This window comes from Mytilus galloprovincialis, chromosome 14 (assembly GCF_965363235.1).
Source record: "Mytilus galloprovincialis chromosome 14, xbMytGall1.hap1.1, whole genome shotgun sequence".
In the NCBI taxonomy this organism is placed as follows: Eukaryota; Metazoa; Mollusca; class Bivalvia; order Mytilida; family Mytilidae; genus Mytilus; species Mytilus galloprovincialis.
The window spans coordinates 71,047,671-71,065,195 of NC_134851.1; the positions used below are offsets into that span (position 1 = coordinate 71,047,671).

At 31.8% G+C, this 17,525-nt stretch overlaps 1 long non-coding RNA gene across 1 annotated transcript; it reads right to left on the reverse strand.

Moving 5' to 3' along the window:
- Positions 1-13,353: 13,353 nt before the first annotated feature.
- Positions 13,354-17,089, reverse strand: LOC143058665 (uncharacterized). The gene is made up of 5 exons (XR_012973179.1): positions 16,659-17,089; positions 15,623-15,828; positions 15,076-15,142; positions 14,688-14,759; positions 13,354-13,707 (listed from the first exon to the last, which is right to left on the reverse strand). It is a non-coding gene; the product is annotated as an uncharacterized LOC143058665 (long non-coding RNA).
- Positions 17,090-17,525: the final 436 nt, after the last annotated feature.

Below are 17,525 nucleotides of genomic sequence, written 5' to 3' on the forward strand. Positions count from 1 at the left end.
ATTACAGACTCCTGGCTTTGACAGGAAAATACGGAATGTGGCGAGGTTAAACTTTTTCGAAGGCACGCCAACCCTTCTCTAACCCGGAACAGTGGTGTAACAGTGTTTGGTTTGCTTCAAAATGTGCCTGTCGTCTGTACTGCTAACTGAAATTTAAATATTGATATCAAAATCGTTATTTTCCTGTTAAAAAAAAATTCCAACACAGATGTCTTGGGCAAGATTATTGGGAATTCTTTTTGTAGCATTCTTCATTCCTTAAGTTGATAGAGTAACAGTATAAATTGCCCATATGTTGGCTGAAAATATGCAAGGGATAATGTGTTATGTGTTGATCAATTTTTTTTCAAGGGAGATTATGATCGGATAAGACCATTTTCATATTCAGGAATCGATGTGGTACTTTTGGTGTTCGCAGTAACTTCTCCTGTCTCTTTTGAAAACATTTATGCAAAATGGATTCCAGAAATTCATCAGCACATCAAAGGTGTACCAAGGATTCTAGTTGGTACAAGATCAGGTATAGATGTTTATTGTCCAAAAAAAAATAATCATAATTGAAACATAGGTGTGTGGTTGAAAACAAACACCGCCATGGAATGATTGGAGACATGACAATTGTTGTGTCATGTTTTTACTGTTTTCATTTGAAAATGTCTGTTCTAGAAATTGCAATGATGTACAAGGAGAGGAGTCAGTCTGTACTATAACTTTCACTCCGTGACGTAATACCGTAAAATTACTTCAATTTTTCGGACATGGCAAATTACAGTAAAAGGAGTTTCTGTTAACCCATTGTGATTCCCATTGAAAGAAAAACAATGACGGACAAATAGAAAAATGTGCCAAATCAGCTGCAGAATAAATCGATATTTTCAAAATTTAATTTATTAATTGTATATTCTATATACAAGTAAAGTTGGGCAAATTTTTAAACTTAAACTCTGTTTGCTTTTCAAAATGAAACTTTTCCTTTTGGTTGACGACGTCTTTAATGCTTTTTCTTTTAATGTATAAACTATTTTCACTGGACGTTAAAAAAAACATTCAATCAATCAGATCTTTCATTACGCTTAGGAGGCCCTCTCATTTCGAAGTTCTTCTAATCATATGGTTTATTGCGACACATAATTGATATGTACATGTATGTGCGAAGTTAAGTGTGATATTATGCTTTGGTGACGATATATGAAGGACAGAAAAAAATCAATGAACTTCAGTTTATCAAAGGGCATAGTTTTAACACATTTTTGTTGAAAGCATTGAGCGCATATAAGAACCAATAACATATTCTTAGTCGAGGTGTAGTTCATACAATCATATACTGTAGTGAATTATTTAGTTTGTTAACCCAAATGTGATTCCCATTGAAAGAAAAACAATGACGGACAAATAGAAAAATGTGCCATATCAGATGCAGAATAAATCTAAATTTTCTAAGTTTAATTCATTAAATGTATATTCTATATATAAGTAAAGTTGGGCAAATTTTAGACTTAAACTCTGTTTGCTTTTCAAAATGAAACTTTTACTTTTGGTTGACGGCGTCTTTACTGCTCGTTCTTTTACTGTATAAACTATTTTCACTGGACGTTAAAAAAAGCATTCAATCAATCAGATCTTTCAATACGCTTAGAAGGCCCTCACATTTTGAAGTTCTACTAATCATATGGTTTATTGCGACAAATAATTGATATGTACATGTATGTGCGAAGTAAAGTGTGCTATTATGCTTTTTCGACGATATATGAAGGACAAAAAAAGTCCATGAACTTCAGTTTATCAAAAGACATAGATTTAACACTTTTTTGTACAAAAATATACTGTGGTGAATTATTTAGTTTGTTCTGACATGCGATTTAATTTTCGGGTCCCACAACTATAAAAATAAATGAGAAGCGACCAAACAAATTTCTGTACGTTTTTTTTTAAACGCTTGTAAAAGGATTTTCTATGACATGAAATATTTGCGATATCATTTATTTAAAAAGAATAAACGATAAGGTGAGCTTGTATATACTTGTTTCGTAATTTTTATTACGTATTTCCAGTTTCCTATGGGTCACCCAAAACCAAAAGTATTGTCATCATTTAAATCTAGTTCAATTTAAGAAAAAATCTCTGTCTTTGTCATTCTGATTCAAAGTTGTAAACTATCATCAGTACTTGCAAGTCCGCTTATAATAATTTCCTGTATTTATTACACATAGATTTAAACATGTTAAATGTCTATTATTCTGAAAATCAAATAACATTGTTATTTGGCTTTATTCCTGACCATAAAAAATGCATGAGGCAACGTGTTAACATACACGCTTATGAAATGGCAAATTTTGCGAAAATTGTGAGACACATCAAATTTGTATCAAAACAAACCCATTAAGACAGGCCAAAGAAACCCAGAAAGTTTTGTTTAGTCTGACATCTTTTAATTATGGCGACATAAAGGATCACTTCCATCTGTATGTGTCGTCGTCATTTTCAAACTTTGTTAATCCGAAACGCATTGATTACGGCGCGCTTCTACATGATATGATTGTGCATTTGCTATTTAAATTTTCCATCTGTCATGAGTGGTTCTTGGTGTTCTCATAACAAAATGTGGACATAACCAATTTTGCTTAGATTATTTGGAGACATCGGACGACTTACGACTGTGATTCTCTAATTTTTTAACAATGTGTCAATTTATGGTGTTTGTCTTTTCTTTTTATGTTTTCGAAATGTTTTTGGTGGATATTTTATGGAGATTACATAATTATCGAAACCTTTGTTCCCTTAAAATATTTTTTGACGGACAATTCATTTACCCTTAATTATCCCTCACTAACCATGCGAACCTCATTCATATAATACTACCTTTATTGCAAAAGTAAACCTTGAAATACACAACCTAAAAACAAATATAAAGTACATTAATAACAACTAAACGCAAGGTACAACCAACACATCACTCAAGTTTAAGCAAGTAAAGTTAATAAGTATATATAGAGATAACTGACCAAATAAACTCATCATAGATACCAGGACTAAATTTTGTATATACGCCAGACGCGCGTTTCGTCTACAAAAGACTCATCAGTGACGCTCAAATCTAAAAAAGTTAAAAAGGCCAAATAAAGTACGAAGTTAAAGCAACGAGGACTAAAATTCCTAAATGTTTTGCAAATACAGCTAAGGTAAGTTATGCCTGAGGTAGAAAAGCTATAGTATTTCAAAAATTCAAAATTTTGTGAACAGTAAATTTATAAATATAACCATAAAAGTGCTGACTACTGGGCTGGTGATACCCTCGGGGAAATAAATCTACACCAGCAGTGGCATCAACCCAGTGGTAGTAAATAAACTCATCATAGATACCAGGACTAAATTTTGTATATACGCCAGACGCGCGTTTCGTCTACAAAAAACTCATCAGTGACGCTCGAATCCGAAATAGTTAAAAAGGCCAAATAAAGTATGAAGTTAAAGAGCAATGAGGACCATAATTCCTAAATGTTTCGCCAAATACAGCTAAGGTAATCTATGCCTGAGGTAAAAAGCTTTAGCATTTCAAAAATTCTAAATTTTGTGAACAGTAAATTTAAAAATATAACCATATCAATGATAATTCATGTCAGCACAAAAGTGCTGACTACTGGGCTGGTGATACCCTCGGGGAAATAAATCTCCACCAGCAGTGTCATCGACCCAGTGGTAGAAAATAAACTCATCATAGATACCAGGACTAAATTTTGTATATACGCCAGACGCGCGTTTCGTCTACAAAAGACTCATCGGTGACGCCCGAATCCAAAATAGTTAAAAAGGCCAAATAAAGTCCGAAGTTGAAGAGCAATGAGGACCGAAATTCCTAAAATAGTTATCAAAAGTACCGCCAAATACAGCTAAGTTAATATATGCCTAGGGTAGAAAAGCCTTAGTATTTCAAAAGTTCAAAATTTTGTGAACAGTAAATTTATAAATATAACCATATATCAATCATAATTCATGTCAGCACAAAAGTGCTGACTACTGGGCTGGTTATAACCTCGGGGAAATAAATCTCCACCAGCAGTGACATTGATCCAGTGGTAGTAAATAAACTTATCATAGATACCAGGACTAAATTTTGTATATACGCCAGACGCGCGTTTCGTCTACAAAAGACTCATCAGTGACGCTCGAATCCAAAATAGTTAAAAAGACCAATTTAAGTACGAAATTGAAGAGCAATGAGGACCAAATTCCTAAAAGTTTTGCCAAATACAGCTAATGTAATATATGCCTGAGGTAGAAAAGCCTTAGTATTTCAAAAATTCAAAATGTTGTGAATATGGACCTCAATTTCATGATAACATGGTTACGTTTGAGTGAAGCTGGTCAAAATCAGAATAATGGTTTTCAATCTCATTATCATATTTATAAGAGAATTTCGAATATTGTTAATAATTTGACAATGAAGGAAAATGGTTCCTCATCAATTAATAAATTTTACAAACCTAACAAACGTTTTATTCTCTTGGAATTTTCTGGTGATAACCTATTTCGATTTCCAAAGTTTATTCACTTTGACAGGTATATAGATGACAATTGTATTTCAATTATTAACATAGATGCTCAACGTAATCATAATACTGAGGATTCATTATAATTCGTTGGATACCAATTTTCGTGGATTTCGTGGGCACAGTCAAACCACGAAATTAAATATTCAACAAATGATAATTTTTCTATAGGTTTGTATGCAGCTTTCAGCAAAACCACGAAATTAAATATCCACCAATATGCAAGTTTTTCTTAATCCACGAAAATTGGTACCCACGAAAATAAATGAATCCACAGTATGTGTAATTAAAGAATTACACAAAACCCCAATTAGAGGAATCAGCTTATAAAACAACTTTGTTGAGATGGATATCAATATGATATTGATTTTTCTTGTTTTGTTTATCCTCTCAGTCCTTTTTTTTGTCAGACTCACGTTATGATGAAAACGTTTTGAGTTACCTGAAAAGAACAAATGAAATGCCAGTAAAGCAAGAAGATATAGAAGCATTTTGTAAAAATCAAAGTTTGGAATACTTTGAAACATCTGCTAAAACAGGAGATGGGATTGAAGCATGTTTGTACGCAGCTGTGAGTATTATAAAAGAAGATCACAAGTTATGTGTCAGTTGCAAAATTTGGTTTATTTGCTTTTTTACACGTCTTGTCAATCTGTACGTCATTTTTTTTGTCAGTACGATTTAAAGCTTTTGGTATATTGTAAGGACTTATGTCATTTGTTTTGAAGATTATATACACATTACCATCTATGAGTCTTTTTGTTATTTTTGTCATGTGGTTGCATTATTATGTGTGTCTTACTATAATCTCCCTTGAATCATAAAATGAGTACTATTCATGACATTTAGGTATGAAATGCTTCTTTTACAGATCTACTGAAGAGTAAAAGCGTTTACCGAAGCATAACTCATTTAAACCTGGAATTTTAGCATACAACACAAATAAACACTATCAACGTTTTAAACCGCTGTAGGAGTAAAACCAACAAAACAATGACGTATCTAGTGATTGTATGTCAAAAAGTACATAAGAAATGCTATACTTGCGGTGTACTTTAAAATTGATCCCACGTTTCATTGCAAAACAAATTGTTTTTTGTAAAAAGACTGAAACAGACATTATTCTTGTTATATTTATTTATTTGATTAAGAAAAGATATGACACTTGAAGTAGACCGACTGCTTTTCCCTCTTTACTCAAATAAAAAGTACAAAATTTCGTTCAAGCTACTGAGGAGTAAGTTAATTAGCTTATCAATAATAACATGTTATTTTATTGGGATACCAGTAGAGGTTGGATTCTATTCATAAAACGATTGATTCTTGGTTGCTATTTAGAAAACATTTAATAGTTTCCATTACATATCAATTCTAAAAAGGGAGGTGCAAGATAAATAAATATTTTTTTTGTTTTCTTTTAAATATTCCTATGCTTATGTCTAAGGTTGTTGTTTATAGAACGTGCATGTTTGGATATCGTGTTCTTTATTGGTAGAAAATATACGAGATTGCTGTCTACCAATCAAAAGCCAATCCTTATGAAAAAAGAGGGACGAAAAATACCAAAGGGACAGTCAAACTCATAAATCTAAAACAAACTGACAACGCCATGGCTAAAAATGAAAAAGACAAACAGAAAAACAATAGTACACATGACACAACATAGAAAACTGAAGAATAAACAACACGAACCCCACCAAAAATCAGGGGTGATCTCAGGTGCTCCGGAAGGGTAAGCAGATCCTGCTCCACATGTGGCACCCGTCGTGTTGCTTATGTGATTACAAATCCGGTAAATAGTCTAATTCGGTAGGTCACATCCATGAAAGGGAAGGGGATTGAAGTTACAACGTAAGGAACATATCCGATATCATTTGTGAAATATGCTCGTTATGTAGTTATCAGAACTGTATATGACTTATTGACAATAGCAGATTAAGAGTTACTCAATGTAAAATAAAGTGGTGTATTGCTTCTCTGCGTATTTGAGAATTATTAAGACACTAAAAAGTTTTCGTGATATGTATATGGTATTTGTTTGAAAGGAACGGAGTTCAGAATCCTAGGATTTGACAATTCTTCATTCAATATTATTGGACAGTTGTTATAATTCCAATTCCCTATATCCAGAAAACTAATAGACACGTAGTATGACATCCGATTTCACCGTGCTGTCCCATATGAATAATTACCTAACAATGAAAACATGAAAAATGAAATCAAACTTATGGCAAAATTACCCTACAGTACAACAAAACTGTTTTAAGTGATTTAGTCAAAATGTCTCATAAAATAAATTACATTCTATCAATAATTAGACTTTAAAATAATTGCAATTTTCTGTAACATGATTAAAGAATTAAAAAATTATATGTTCATAATAATACTCTAATGCATCAATTTTAATACTTCTTATATCAGGTAGCAGCTGGTGTGGCCTTCAAATATGATCAGAACAAGATTCCCTTCGTTTTAAAGATGAATGTACTTAAAAACGGTAAGACATGTTCAGAATGTGCTCAACATTTGCTATCTGAACAGTTACTATATATATTTTTATAAATATTCTTCTCTGCAAAATTTGATTATATTATTATTACATAAAAATGAAGATGTGGTATGAATGCAAAAGACCAAAATGACATAAACATTAACAATTATAGGTGTTTTTTTTTTTAGAATAAACAATTGTTGCTAATCTTACTAGAAGAACAAATTAACAAATTTGCAGATGCTACTTAAATATGGTTTTCCAATATTGAAACACACAACATATTGTATACAGTACTAAAGTATTTTCATTCTTTAAAACACCATAACATTGTATATAAACAGATAGTAGTTACTAGTGTTTCTATTTAGATAATGAAAATAGAAGGGAATTCGGCAAGGCCCAAGTCAGAGTTAATAACGTATATTGCAAAATACCCCAATTTATAAAACAAACAAGATAACACAAACGAAATTAGACACAACTACAACTGTATACCAATATTAAGCAGGGCTGAAAGTTATCACCACTGTTTCTTTAGTTTATATTTAAGTTATAATGCATTGTATAGATATGGCAAAGTCGTCCATGTCTTGCTATAAAAGAAAAACTAAACGATTTCGTACGGCCAAAATATTAATTATTGGTGGATGATATTTAACCGACAACGCCATGGCAAAAAAACAAAAGAACAAAAACCATAAGAAAACCTCCAGTTTTCAAAACACTAAAGTAAAACTGAGGACTGAGCAATATAAACCCAACCGACACCCGAAGGAGATCTAAATTGCTCCGGAAGGGTCGACAGATTCTCATCCATATAGGGCACTCGTCGTGTTGTACATGTGGTAGGTAACAAAGATTTTCTAAATGCAATATATATTTAACTTAAAGGCAGAATTACTGATGTACGGATTAAAAAATAAAGGCAACAGTAGTATACCGGTGTTCAAAAGTAGTAAATCGATTGAGAGAAAAAAAATCCGAGTTACAAACACTTCCTCATCTTTACATAGAGATATTGCAACGTTCGTGTTTCTCTAGCGGAAATAAGGCAAATATTCAAATTGAATATACAATAAAACGTAAACAATGGTTTTTTATATTAATCATTCAGTAAACAAGTAAATGTTTCATTGAGTTTAAGTCTTTGTGAAAAGTTTCAAGTTCATGGTTGGATGTATGAACGAGCAGACAATTATCAAACAATTATCAAAAATGGGGGTTCAAATATCTACGTTAAGGTGGTTTGGTTTGGTTTGTGATAAAAAAAAAAAAACCTGAGCATTATCCATATAAATAATGAAGTCTTAAGCTTTCGAAAGATCAGTATTATTATTATTATTATTATTATACAATATTTATATAGCGCATTATATAATTTGAAAAATTACCCTAAGCGCTTAACATGAATAAACAAAAAATAAGATACATAAGGCAAAAGCAAAATATACAATCACATAAATACAATTTCTGAGCAGTGGCGTGTAAAATGAAAACATTGATTGTCGGTTAAATAGAATAATATAAAAGAATGTACAACCCACTTAAAAAATATCAAAAAAATTAAAATTAATCAAAATGAAAGAAAAGTAAAAAGTTTCAAAAAAATAAAAATGAGTTAAGAAAAGTTTAAAATTTCCTCTGTATAAATTATGCAAGTGGATGGACTGATTATCTTTTTTCTATGAATTATACATTAGGAACCATTCTGTCATTGGAAAATCTACGTTTCTCAGTTTCCCAAATGTTTTGTATTTATCGTACCGTTTTCAATTACAGAGGGTTTTACAGGACTTGAAAACTACTTCAGAATAACGTACGATGGTTTTTGTGTTTTATTAATATGTCCATTTTGTGTATTTCTTACTATTTATTAAACATTATTAAATGTCGAATTATAAATAAAATCTAAGATTCCTCTACCTCAAAGAATGCCTGATCGGTAATGGTATTTTTTTCAACTTCGTATTTATTTGGCCGTCTATAAGTTTTGATTTGTTAACTACTGCTGAGTGTCCTGGCGTACATAATTATAAACCTGGCATCTGTAATGAGTTTTTCAACCACTTGGTCGATGCTCGTTCCGGTGGACGTTTAATTTTGTCCTCGATGGTATCACCAACCCAGTATTAAACACGTGTGTGTAGACATGAAATATCATTGATATAAATGTGATCTGTTTATGTACAACAATTGTTTAAAAATGGTAAATTATTTAATACTATAAGATTTTCAAGCCCCGCGAATAGATTGCTTTAGTCGTATTTGGCATGTAATTTTCGGATTTTTTAATTTTAAAGCTTTTTAGCTTCGTATGGTAATGTTTTGGTTCAAGCGCCACATATGAGATTTGTGTTTGTGAATCGCGCGTCCGGCATACTAAACTATAAGCCTGGTATCTTAAATGAGTTTTTAATCCAAACTTCTGGTTGACATTATAGTTTGTGATCCCCAACCATAGAACTAATAACCATTGAACAAGTGAAAAAAATATGAGTTTTCACAACCCACATCGCAATACCCTTACAGATCTCCGAGACCGTTATACACTCTCCTAGTAGTAGTATGTCTGATAACACTCGGATCGTTTTACTGGATTGTGTGCACTAGCAAATGAGTTTTAGTCTAAAGCGGTAATTTTGATCTAAACAGGATCTGCAAAGACAGAACAAAAATTTAATTATACCCCACGCACCGTGTTGCGGAGGGTATAATGTTTTTGACCCGTCCGTCCGTCCGTCAGTCCGTCCTGTTTCTTGTCATCGCAACTCCTCTCAACCCACACATCAGAATTTCACGAAACCTTTTCAGATAATAAGGACATACTATGTAGTTGTGCATATCGACGAAAAATTGCGATTCAATTTTTTTTCTAGGAGTTACGCCCCTTTGAACTTATTGACTTTAATGTACTACTGCAACAGTTTGTCATCGCAACTCCTCTCTAACCACACAACAGAATTTCACGAAACCTTTTCAGATAATAAGGACATACTATGTAGTTGTGCATATCGACGGAAAATTGCGATTCAATTTTTTTTCTAGGAGTTACGCCCCTTTGAATTTATTTACTTTAATGTACTACTGCAGCAGTTTGTCATCGCAACTCCACTAAAACCACACAACAGAATTTCACGAAACCTTTTCAGATAATAAGGACATATTATGTATTTGTGCATATCGACGGGAAATTGCGATTCAATTATTTTTCTAGGAGTTACGCCTCTTTGAACTTGTTTACTTTAATGTACTACTGCAACAGTTGTGATCGCAACTCCTCTCAAACCACACAACAGAATTTCACGAAACCTTTTCAGATAATAAGGACATACTATGTAGTTGTGCATATCGACGGGAAATTGCGATTCAATTTCTTTTTCTAGGAGTTACACCCCTTTGAACTCATTTGCTTCAATGTACTTCTGCAACAGTTTGTCATCTCAACTCTTCTGAAACCACACAACAGAATTTCATGACAATACTATGCAGATGTGCATGATGGGCATATTGACTAGAAATTACTAGTCATTATTTTTTCTTATACATTTTTTTTACACTTATTTAATTTCTCCAATGCCAATTTGGGGACGTAGGGTATGTGAGCGTGCTCACTTAGGTTCTTTAATTTAGTCATGTTCAATTTTAAGTCAATTTAAAGTACCCTTGCAGTCAGTTAAGTTCTGTTCAGTATACGTAGCATATCAGTACTGAATTTACAGCAGTGGATAAGTCTTAAATGACTGAAAAACTGAAAAGGACATAACATCTCAAAGTTTAGTAGTTTTTTAAGTGCTGTGCAGGTCAAAATGACCGTGTTAGATCAAAATTGGTTTACCAGTGCAGAAATGATAAATTTAGGTTGCATTCAAAGGAAACGAGTCAAATCAAACAAATCCTTACCATAGAAAGAAAAGCAACACAGTCCCCAAGAAAAACCAGGCAAATGTGCAAATGAGATATTCCAAAATGCTAAGCAGTTTTTTCTGCAATAGTAACAAAATACAATGGCAAAACTAAAATACTTAATTGTCTTCACGACAAAAATTACTCAGCGATATTAATCTTTGACAGGGCTAATCCGAAATCAAATTTCCCAATAAACTTTTCCGGAGAGAACTTAAACCTTACTTAAAGAGGTTAGTCATGTTTAGAATACGACTCCGAATTATACTACTGTTTATAAAAATTACAATATCAATACCAATTGAGTCACTATTTGCACGCAGATATACCTTTTTTTTTAGCAAGGTCAATTTTAGGTCGATGGAGTGGTACTGATATTCGGTTAAGAGATAAGAATGAAATCCCCGATCTTACTTGATGCATTTCAAAGGCAATTTCAGAAGAGATATTCTTTTTAAAAATCAGCTGATTTTATCTATCCTATTTATGCGGATAAAACATGTTTTTGAATAATTAAAAAGTGCAGAAGCGACCAAGGGTACTTTTAACAATAAATATTAGCAACCTTCCACCAGCACCTGCATATGGTGTATAAAAAAGTAAAATAACAAAAATACCGAACTTCAAAGAAATTTCATATTCCTGGCTTGTTACAGGCATATATCCCCCAGTAGACACGATACTCCAGAGCGTGTATTTCGTAATATAAATTCCTTTTTAGAAGCCTGATTGATGCTAATAAGGAAGATTTTGAACCAAGAGTTCCAAGTGGTGAAGATGAAATCACCCTTTCTAAACTTTTATGCACGCCATCACTAGTTGGTTGACTGTTATTGAATAAATGTTTCATATACGGGTTTGTACCTACATGAGCATCACGATGAGTGCAACATGTGCAACAATATCATTACCCATCTGTATCACTTGAAATTACTTCCAGGGTTTGGTGGGGTTGCAGTTGTTAATTCTTTAGTTTTTTGTGTGATGTGTTGTGTCCTGTTGTTTGTCTTTTTGTCGTTTGTTGTTTTAATTTGTAATGACATTGTGAGAGTGATTCGACTTATGAGTTTGAATATTTTATTGGTTTCTTGTATCTCCCTTTTTCACTAATCGAACACCTTGGTAAAACAAAACTGACGAAAAGACGAAAACATTATATAAAAAAGCTAAATTGGCAGTTCAGAGCTAGATACGTACAAATACGAGGATGTTTTAACGTTTCAAAATCGATTGAAAAAAGACGGGATTGTAATTCTTTGGTATTCTATAAAGATCAACTTAAAATATTCAACGTCTGGAATACATTCAACTTAAGGTGGATCCCTACAGATATAGCAAATTTTTTTTCACCATTGAATTTTTCTTAAAATTTGCATACATATACTATGCAATGGCCTCTATGAAAATTTGAGTTAAAAATAGTATGTCACCAGACTCGTTTCCATGGTAACGGTCACCAAAGTTGGTACATCACGTGTATGCATAAATACATACCTGATGTAGAAACTCTGGATTTTTTTCAAGCCTTTGAAAGTATTTTGAAGGGTTTGTTCTTCATTTATTACAACATTATTATTTAAAATGTAAATAAAACACAAATAATGGCAGTTTTATTCATTTTCATTGATTTCGTCTCTAATTTCATCAACACTGCTCCACAAAAAAAACACAGATTTTGTTAAAAATTTCTATTTTTCTTAAATTTCCAAAAAAATGGTCCATTGAATATTTTTTTAAATTTGACATAAGATGGTCATAACAATGAGCTTTAAAAAGAAATAAAAAAAAATATGGGTCACCAGACTATTTTTTGCACAAAAAATGTTTTTGTGACCCCTAACGAAACAGTGATCAACAGCAGTTTTTTGTATATCTTTCATCATCGGTGATCAAAGTGTGACATATGTTGTCATATCCTTTGTTAAACTAACACAGAATAATACAGTTTCACAAGGCAATCAAATGAGAACAATTGTTTGGTTTCTATGAACAACGGTTACCATGGCAACAGGACATGAAGTTGGAAAATTCAAGTTTTTGCATTGTTCTGATGTGCAAGATTAACAACCTAACAGACAATGGCCGATCAAATACCATGATTTCAGACCAACAACACATGGCTTCTATGTAAATGTAAACAAATATTATGATACATTGTAATGCAGCTTATATTAGCATTACTGTGGTCTTAAATGAGCAAAATAAATTACTCAGAAGTTAGCGAAAATCACCAAATATATTTTTTTTAAATTATCGATTCATAGGTAACAGTCATGCAAGTAAATGGATTAAAAAAGACTTTGTCACCTTTTCCACAATTAATGATTTAAGTTTGATGAAGCATAATGATAATACATTATATATTTCAGTTGTCATAGTAACATAACCAAAAAATGATGAAATTATAACTTTTTCAAAGGTTTTTCAACTTTCTTTATTTTGAATGCCTCAATAATCAAGCAAACATATAACTGTTATATTTACAAATGTGTAAATAGTTTACTCCTCTGATTCAGTCAAGTACTTATTGATAGTCATAGCATTATTAGAGTTCACTGTGTTCTCAGTCAAAATTATCAATCCTTCCATATTGAATAGTACATGTTGCTCCCAGTCAGATATAGCATATTACTATTAGTGGCAATTCTTTTCTTTCAAAATCTTTGTTTTCTGGTTATCTGTTTGCCTCTCTAATTTCTTATTCATACTTTCCCAAATTTTCTACATAAATTTTCCAGGGGAACATTTTGTTGCTGCATTTACCTGAAAGTTTAATTTATTTATTTGTAATGAAAAGGTGTAATATATACTAATAAACTACTAAATCTATATAATATTTCAGTGAGTGCAAAATTAATCCAATCATGCATTACAACATCAATTTAAAAAGATTATATTATACCTGACTAACAAAGGTACTCATTAAGAGTTTTATAATATGATATATGGCCAGGTTTTTGAAGTGATTGCAATAATTAGGTCAGCTGATGGGTATGCATTTTATATTGCTTTTGCATATGATGGCCATCCTTTTTAGTGGTTTTTGTTTTGTGAACAATGGCAATTTGGAATGCAATAATTGACAATATAAATGATATAGGGAGCATTATAGGGTCCAATGCAAATAAATTCAAGGTATACATGTATATTTAATAGGTGTGACCTTTACCATATATGTGTACCTTAAATCAAAACAGTTGAACTGTTCTTTTTGGTAAAAATTTACATATATACAGCATGTGACCAAGTTTGAAATAAACATAAGTTATCTACATCACATAGTTATCTTCATTGTCAGAATTGTGGCACATAAGAACCAGTGGCAGTCTTGATAATATACTTTGTATTTAAATTATAAAATAAAGTACAAATCAATAGTGTAAAATGTGGATCACTGTGACCTTCTTTTGCCTGGAAGCTGAGTTACTTACTGAGACTGAGAGTGTATATATAAGTTTGCATGATCTGACACCTTTTAGTTGCTGAGATATACATTTGTTGTATATGAAATTGGATGTTTAATGTAACCAAAGTCAGTGAAGTGGAAAATGTAGGTCAGTGACATCTGTGTACAAGTTTACATGATCCTACATTTTATAGTTGAGTCTACTAAATATATTGTCCAAAAAGAAATGTTATAAATGCCTGCAAAACACCATTATCAGATTAAAAAGTCTCAAATGGAACCTAAGTTTTTTTTCAAAGGTAACTACATGTAATTATCCTAAAATGTATGTATTTACCATTGACAGTCATCCTTCATTTTTCTACAAAACTGCTGCTAATAACTTGCTGTTAAATGATGACCATGAGACCTACAATTGATAACAAATATAACAAAAATTAAATAAGTAAATTAATATAATCAAATAATATAGAATTCATAAAAAGTGAGAGTTTTATATTACTTTTTATCAATGTTGGTTGTTCAATATCAAAATAGTGAAAATAATGATAAAAAAAGCCATATTCCATATAATAACAAGAGCATTGCTAAGTATGGCATCCTCTCACCATAGAAGACTGTTGCTTTCACATGGGTGTTTAGAATCTACAATGTCCACTTTCACCTTGACATTTGGGAATATCTTTTCTATTAATAAAGTTAAAGTCTAAATTCTTTAAATTTACCTGTATTACTTTCATAGTTTCAACCAGTACCAAACATTTGCAATTCTGCAACATAACTAGCTTCAACCTAATGAAAAAAAGTGATAACAAATATATATAAATGAAAGTGCATGCAGTGTTCAAATACTATAGCTAAAACATATTACATTTAAAATTAACTGGAAACTCAGGCTGTTAACAATGAAATTTGTAATAATAATATGTATAAAGGCTTTCAAAACCAAATAGGTTTCATTAAATTTGTTGAAATTATACATTAATATAGATTTCATTTAATAAATTATACATATGTAACTAATTCTAGTTCAATATTTTTGTTGAAACAAATTCTGTCATGTTCTATACATGAAAGTCTTCAAGTATATATAACAATGCTTTACCACAAAATTGATTTGAAATATTGACCCTAAACTTGAAATTATTACCAAGATCTGTTAATTCATTTTTATGACTGCTTAAGTGCAAATATGAATATAATTATGGTCCTCATTATACTTTATATCTACTTAGGAAAATTTATGAATTATATGACTAAAGGTTTAATTACCTTCCAATTATTCATTAAATTAACCATGTTTAAAACTGTTTCTTCTTTTGAATTTATTTACAGGATTCTTTTGCAACTGCAAATATTTTCTTTCCAGTTTAATTCTCCTTTTTCTTTAAGTATGGCTGATGAATTCACAGACAGTACATTCAATCCATTAAGGAAATTGTTGAAATGTGTGGCACAAATTCCTGCATGTATCATTCCTGAAAAATATGATATGAAATGTCAGTCTGCACATGTATTGGTTAATTAGATAAACTATAAACTATTTAGACTTGAGTTCATAATTTTATTTGGAATATACAATTGATTTTTTCAATTTATATTTATATAATATGATTGTGAATTCATGTTTACCTTAATTTTATTCTTATAGATCACAGACTCACATTTATTTCTAATAATGTGGGATGAGGGTGGGTGCCCCCCTTCTTAATTTTCTTTTTTGCCTTCATGCATTATCCTGCATTCTACACATCATTCTAAATATGTAAGGTGTCCGACCACTTGGTCTCTGATCACATGCAAAAGATGACTTAATATGAAAATTCTGATTATAAAATAAAGAAAACTAATATTTTGAGTTTGTAAAACATTATTTTTGTGAATGAATCATTGTGACTGCAATTGTTTACTTTTTCAATTCTAATTTTATTTATGGTTATATAATTGCTACCAAATAAGTATTTACAAAATAATCCTCTCCTTTTGGATGCAAAACTAAAGCCCCTTATGTATAGATGTCTTTGTGTACATTGCAAAAATGATAAATAACTTCCAGGGGCAAAATTCCAGAAAAATTACTAAGTCCAGCTTCATAAAAAATTTGGGCAGCACTTCCCCTCAAAATAAAGCTTTTTACCCTCAAACCACATAAACCCCAGACCATAATAGAGGGGAATTAAAGAAAGAAAAAGAGAGGTGTGGGGCAGGTTCATTTATTCAAGACATGAAACCATACACCTTCTCCAACCAGTAAAATGTGTAAAGTCTAAAGAGAATATATAATAAAGAGAAAATTGAACTCTCTTACCATGTGCAGCTTTTGAATTGATAACAAATCCACCAGTCCCATTTTCCCCCTCGTTTCTACACTGTCACACATGATACGCAGGTTACATGCACTGCAGCTACAACGATATGGTATGGACAAAATGCTCCACGGCCTCCACCTCCTGGTCCAAGCCTTGAAGGTCGTATTTCCGTTCTCAGACAGTATCCGCAGGGGACAGTTTTGCATCTTAACGAACATATTCTGCGCTAGGTGATCATCAGAGCTAGCCGTCGACCTTCTTTCCAGGTTCCGTCAAACGAAACATCACTGTCTGTGATCGGACGCCGAATTTCTCCAACTCTCAAAAACTTATATCATATGATATTATAAGTTGAGAATCATTTAAGACTGTGTGAACTTTCAGGCTGAAGCTATTCATATTCTTTATTTTTAAAGAACGCATGCATTTATCCTTTCTTCTGAGCGATGAGCTGTAACTTGGAAGTTGTTTACACACGTTGACAACAGACGACATCGGAACTGTTACCGTGACCTAGATATACAGGCGATATATCCTAAATTTTTAAACGGGAACCAGTTTTACATCAGTAAAATGTTGTTATCTCCCTTAGTATCGGAAGTCACCTTAATCATTTGAAACCTATGTTTAAAATCATACTGATAATTAACAACTCTGTATCAGGAAAATCATAATAGATGACGCAAAATCTTGAAAATATTATTAACTTGTAGGTACATATGTAAACATCATTTGTGAGCTTTATTGGAATTATGTTACATAGAAATAATGAGTTTGTTAACAATAAGAAAGCTGCAATCAAATGTGTTGACATACAATTTAGCTTTCAAAAGACTACCTATGTCTGGCTTATATATTGATATAAT